Genomic DNA, 6,760 nt, shown 5'->3' on the forward strand with positions numbered 1-6,760 from the left:
TTGCCGAGCTGGGAGTCTCCACGGCAGGAGCTTGCAGAACAGCAGCTCCAGGGGTAATGCTGAGGATGGCCCGCTGTGCTGCAGGCCACGAATTTAACGCCCACTCAGTCTTCCAGGCACTCACGGGCATCCAAGCTCAAACAGGACTTGGATCCGTGATGTGACTACGACCGCTTCCAGCAAATGCAAAATCGAGCAAGAGAAACAACAGGGATTTCAGTAGAATCATCTGTTCCTAGCCGCGAGGGCTGGGCACTTCATGCACAAGGCGCTTGCCAGTTATGCGAAGCTAAAGCCTAGAGAATGGACACCTCTCCCAAGAGTTTCATGAGAGGAGAACAAACAGCCATTCCTAAGTGAAAAAATACGCACGGGTTGGGTTCTACAGCATGTGCCAGCCTTTATGAGCTCAGCACTGGAAGATGACTTCATGAGCCACAAGCAGACAGGACTCCCAGTGTGTTTGGGAAATGGCTACAAGTTACCAACAAAATGACTTCAAGTTTTTGAACTAAACCAGCCCCTTTCTGAATCCAAAGACCAAAGTGGTACTGCTCCATGATGCTGCAAAGAAAGATCATGAAAGATCTCTAACATAACCTTGAAATAAATTTTAGGGGCTCTCTGCAAGGCTACACAGACTGGGGAGCACATCATGAGGCGTGACAGCAGGCTCCAAGATGCTAAAGCAAGGGGTGAAGAACAGAGAACCTTTCTGGAAGAATGTAACAGGGAATTAAACAATTTGTTTTTAAAATTTTATTACTTTTATTAAATATTGCATTTCCATACATGACTTTTTAAATAATCCAGGCAGGGAAAGAAGGGATAGGAGGACACACTTTAGCTCCCCTCCCTCCAGAACACAAATATTTACATTTTATCAGTTGGACAATCCTGGCTCAGGAGGAGGCAGCTAAAATATGCAACAAGTTGGAGGGGCAGGAACACACAGTAAGACTTATTTCCCCCAGGGAGTCCCCCACCCCAAACCATCCATCCCACCCTAGTCTTGGTGGCATCAGATAGTGTGCATCTCCCATTCCTTCATAAAATGTGGAAGTAAGGTTCTCTTCACCAGAATAAGAGCATGTGGGCTAACAGCAGGGTCCCCTCTCCAAAAAAGGAAAGAGCCCTGGGGTAACCTGGGCACTACATCCCCAGAGTAAGCAACTGTGGGTTAAGGCAGGCAGGCAGGCAGGCAATGGAACCCAACAGGACCGCAGGCCAGGGAAGGGGTCCTTTTATTAAAAGACCTACTGGGTATTTTAAAGAAAAGCACCCTTGCCCAAGTTAAGAGCAATTAAACTAAATTTTATGTGGTGGCATAGGAGAAGGTGCCAGTGTAGGGGCTACAACTTGTTAACTTAAGAATCCTGGGGCTCAGAAGGGAACTAATACCAATTAGTAACATCCTTAGTGAAACAACAAACAAGAAATTCCCCCTCCCAGAATAAGGGACCACAGGCTCTAGGAGAAAGGCTCTCTCACAGGGTTAGGATGGGGCTGGGCAGGCTTCCCTTGTCTTCTGGCCCCTCATCCCCAATTCCTGACCTTAGTACTACTGGATTTTTAGCAGCGTGAAAAACCAGGTCAACAGATGTCCATCTGTCCCTGTGGTATAACCATGGGATTCCAACCAGGAGGAGCCTGGCTAGGCCTACGGAAGCAGGGACCAAGGCAAGGGAGTGGGATTTCCTTTGGGGGGTTGAGGGGCACTTCCTCAGCTGGTGCTTGCATCCAGGGGTCCAGCAGGATCTCTTCCAGTGAGGGTCAGGAAGAAGGTCTGGGGGGCCAGGCACTGACGGATTAGGGCGCAGCAGTCTGGGGAGACGTGGGCAGGGAAATGGAGCTCAGCCTTCAGAATCTTCTGGTCCCTCACAAGGGAACGTCATAGAGGAAGAGCCCCAGTGGCCAGACAGTAGTCAGGAGGGCATGGTGTTGAGAGATCCACTCTGGAGGGCTGTCCACCCTGTCCCATCACAGTCAGCGTAGGACTCATCGTGGAGCAGGGCACCGGGACCAAAATCAATAAGCTTGGCACAGCCCTGGCAGAGGTCTGTGAGGATGTTCTCATCCTTGATGTCATGACAGACACCACAACGGGCACAGCAGTGCTGGACTGCTGCAAAGAGGCAGCGGCTTCTGGCTCCCCCAGGGGACTCTTCACTGTGAAGTATCAAAAAGGTCCTGGGCAGGCAGAGGGTACTCAAGGACTAGCATGAAGCCCTCCGGTGTTTTTTTTAAAATCATTTTACTGAGAAACAAATAGCAATGAGACAGTTTCAAAACTGCTTAGTATGACAATTTCAATGATACACTGCATATTGTTGTCTTAGTGGTTATTGATTATATAAGATGCAGACAAGACATCCTGTCCACAAACACTATTAGAACAAATCTCTCTATTCACTGAATTAAGAGAATGTAACTGTATATCTATCATAAATATCTTGAATATAAAGATACAAAATGCTCCTTCATTTGTATCCCCTTTTTTTGTTTAGTTTTGTCAGAGAAGGGTATTCCATTGTCATTTAAATATTGTAGGTGTGTGAATTCAGCAAAATAATCCAATATAGTCCAGTAGTCCATAATAGTAGTGGGTTATCCGTAGGACTGGTAATGTCAGAAGTTGTTGACTTGAGCCTTTTACAGCTCAGTGTATTAATATGGCTTTACTTTTTATACTTTGATTTTATACTTTTCTACTGGATCGTTAAGACCAAGATAAAGCAAGACCTCTATAACAAGAAATGTAGCTTTTGTATCTGAAAAGGTCAGTCAAACCAGACAAGGAGGCAGATCACACCAGGGTGCCCAGTGCCTTCACCCACCTTCCACAGCAGGGCCACTTCGAGAGGGCACGAGACTGAGTCTGACAAAGGAGACCAGCCAAGCACACGATTCTGCGGGATCACTTTAATAGCTACCTGGAGTCGATCTGCAACCCGGTGTCCCGCGAAGACAGTGCCCAAGTATCCATTACCCAGAAGGGGGCCAAGTCGATATTTGGCCTCAAAGTTTTCTGATCCTTGCTTACCGGCAGCATTGTGGGGTCACGGGAGGTGCAGAAATCCCCTGCAGAGGCTTGGTCAGTGTGGAGGAGGCACTGCACAGACTGAGCCCGCGGAACCCACTGAACCCACAGGGCAGGAGGCCCAGGGCAGCACAGCTGGAGAGACAGGGCTGGGGGACGCCAGGGTGGAAGGCAGGGAAATGGGTGGTCCGGAGGCACCCACAGACAGCGCAGCATTAAGACTCAACACGCGCGCCAGGCCCAATGCTACCTGGCAATTAAACAATTCCACAAGAATAGCTTTAACGATCTTCAAGAGCCAGGTATAGGGCTGTAGTGAACAAACCAACCTAAACTTTCCAACTTGAACCCAACACACAAGTAAATCGATTATCTGGAGTAGGCGGACCCACATACAAAGCTGGAAAGAAAGGCAAACATCAGCTTTGAGTACTTAGGCCTGTGTAATATTAAATGCCTAATAAGGTTTGATTTACCTCATCACATGAGCTGCAAGAAACTCATTTTCTGTGAGCCAACTGCAAGCCCTGCCTTCTATCAGCAGGGAAAACAAATTAGGTCAAGTATCTGTCATCCTTCTACTCGTCAGCAAACACCGAAGTCAACATCTTCTGACTCGAGACTATTTTATAGACAGAAAAACACAGATCTTAATATTTTAACACAAATCATGAAAAAATAAAGCACAATGTGTACATGCTTGTTTCTGCTCTTTAAATTCAAGGTAAATAATATGCATTGCCGACCAAGTGCCAAGTATTTCACTATGTGCTAGAATTATAGATTTAAAAAAAAAAAAAAGAAAGAAAAGAAAAAAGACAATTTTCTTCCTTGGAAGAACTTTTTTATGTACCTTAACTTATAGGCCTGAATCTGCTCTAAAAACTTTAATTTCTAAAAAAAAAAAAAAAAAAAAAACTACTGTAAATTTCCCAGTAGTCCATTTTGTTCTGTCAAACCTGGTGCACTCTGCAAGAAGTTCAAATTTAAGACTTTCCTTCTGTGCACTCGCCTAATCTTAGTCCTAAGTACCTAGGGGAATTATCTAGACAACTTCCAAAAGATAAGGACTCTTGCGCCCACACCAGCAGAGTTCAGTTGGACAGACCGAGGGGGAGTGAGGCCCCATCAGCGGTGCCTCAGAGCCCCCGGGGTGGTCGCGACATCTAGTCACCACCGGAAGGAACGTAAAATGATGCCTGCTACACAGCAGACCTTTCATCTTAGCAGTGTTGTATAATTTGAGAGCAAAACTAAGACAACACATAAAATGAATCAATATGGTCCAGACTTCTACTGAGATATAAAAGCAGGTTAAAAGGAAATGATGTCAGGAAGACTTGGTCAAAAAAGGCTTTAAACAGAAGAAACGCTGGAATTTGGGCCTCTATTTGGCAAACACCTGCAATGAAAAGGGAAAGAAAGCATTCCAGCAAGAAAGGATCGTGAATACAGGAAAGGAAGTAAAGGTTGTGGGGAAGAACAGAACGGGCTAAGGAGCCCAGGCTGGCTACTGCAATAAAAAGTGACAGGGTCCGCCACTGAGTGGGGTGGCCAGGAGTTAAACATGGCTAACAGAATGAAGCTCTTACAGACCAAGTGAGTGTTCTCGCTTGCTCTGAAGTCAGAGGGGATAATTTAAGTTTTCCTGAATAGTGTGGTGCTGGGACAACGAGGTGGCCCATAGCAAAAGGCGGGCAGCAGAGGGCAGCAGAGGGCAGCGGAGGGCAGCAGAGGGCAGTGGAGGGCAGCGGAGGGCAGTGGAGGGCAGCGGAGGGCAGCGGAGGGCAGTGGAGGGCAGCGGAGGGCAGCGGAGGGCAGTGGAGGGCAGCGGAGGGCAGTGCAGGCTGAGGCAGCGCGTGAGAACGGGCGGTGGCAGGGGGCCGCTTCATGGCGCTGCGCCACAGCAGGGCAGCCGTGGCCATGTTCAGACGCCTCACCAGCACCATGCAGTCAGTCTTCACGGCGTGGGCCAGCAGGCGGGCGCTGGCTTCTGGGTGCTGGCACCACTTCTGCTGCTTCCCCTTGGAGTTTATACACAGTGCCGAAACCCTGAGCCAGAACTGAGGGCTCGTCCTTGACCTCATTACAAAAATGCCAGAGAAGAGGTTGTGCTATCAAAAGAACGGAACCTCCAACTTTGCAAAGTCGCCTTCTGAAAGCCTTTGTAAAGATTCCCTGAGCTCCCGGGCATATTCCACTCCCCGGGATTAGCTCCCTGACACTGGTTATCCTGATGTCACCTGTAGTATATTTTAAACAAACATTTACTTGAGAGAGAATATAGCAGTAATTGATATGACATTAGAAACAGTAAAAATCTTACTATTAATAATTATTAATAGTATTAATAACACTGTAGCATATTTTAAATCCCTACCAAAGTTGTCTTATTTACCAGCCATAGGATCTCTTTCACTTTCTCTTGAATTTGAGATTCTGCCATGGACCTCGTCTTTGAAGTACCAGGATGTCCAAAATGTCCACAGAGCCAAGACAGTATGGACTCTTGGGTGCCTTTGCACTTGGTACTCTCGCCCTCACTACCTGTCACCATGAGATAGACACTTCAGAGTCCAGGAACGCGCTGTCCAGCCGCTGCCCGCCCAGCCCGCCGCGGGGCCACCGTGGACTCGCAGCCACCCAGGTTCGGATGCCCGCAGCCTCAGCGGAGCCCCCTGCAGTTCTACAGGACTGCGAGCTGGAGCCACCCAGGAGGGAAAGTGACGGCTGGCGGCTACAGGGTCCCTAGTCTGGGGAGTTACTTACACAGCAGGGCCCATTTACCAACATGCTGCTTACGGTAAAAGGGTGGAGAGCAGACTTCCACGTCTTCACTTGCTCCTTTTCAACGGGCTTTTGGAGTATGTGCTGGAAAGTCAACTGCCGGCACTAATCAAGTGTCGCAGGGCCTCCCCACACAGCCGAGGCTGGCCTCAAGCTTACCGAAGCCCTCCTCCCTTGGTGTCCTGATGTTCACATTTTGAAATAAGGAAATAGACTGAATGAGGTTTTGTGAATTTGCTTAAGGCTATCCAAGAAAGCTAAGGTTTAAACAGACTTTAAAAACTACAGAGATGCTGTTAAAACCCTCTCAAAAGACTATACCATACCTTAAAATTTAGCCGGATTGCCATGTGCTTTGGAGAAAGGACCAAGGACCAGGAAATAAATGGGCTTTGTGGAGCGGGGGTCTCCATTACAGCCCCTCCACCTTAGCATAAGGCACCTGTAGAAAGCACACCAACGCTTAGGTGCTGGTCTGCTCCTGCCCTGCAGCATCAGGCTACCCTGGCTCAGACCCAGCGTGCTCAGCTGAGTCCAGCCTCAAGTGAGTCTACGGAAACTTGGCCAGTAATCTCGGCTTTGTGCCCTTGTTAACATCAATTTTCTCAAAGAATAATTTACTGACTCTACCTATTTCAGTACAGAAAAAAATCTGAGAATTAAAGTTTTGAAAAACAAGAAATGTGGAGATTTTGCAAGATAACTTGCAGAAATGTACCTGTATTATAAATAAGATAACAAATATTTAATTCAAGCTTTCCTTTTCCTGGTTCTGAAAGAAAAGTCTAAAAAACTTATACAGGCTTTTTGATGTCTTCAGAGAGAACTTTAGTGCCTCTAATTTACTATTCATATAACTCACAAAATTATGACCCTAAAATTTTTGTAACTAATAGCTGGCTGACAAAATGAATAATGCTATTAAAAATGAAA

At 47.0% G+C, this 6,760-nt stretch overlaps 1 pseudogene; it reads right to left on the reverse strand.

Moving 5' to 3' along the window:
- Nucleotides 1-1,590: 1,590 nt before the first annotated feature.
- Nucleotides 1,591-5,127, reverse strand: LOC101584828 (annotated as a pseudogene).
- Nucleotides 5,128-6,760: the final 1,633 nt, after the last annotated feature.

The sequence above is a fragment of the Octodon degus genome, unplaced genomic scaffold, assembly GCF_000260255.1.
Source record: "Octodon degus isolate 3935 unplaced genomic scaffold, OctDeg1.0 scaffold00100, whole genome shotgun sequence".
Lineage (NCBI taxonomy): Eukaryota > Metazoa > Chordata > Mammalia > Rodentia > Octodontidae > Octodon > Octodon degus.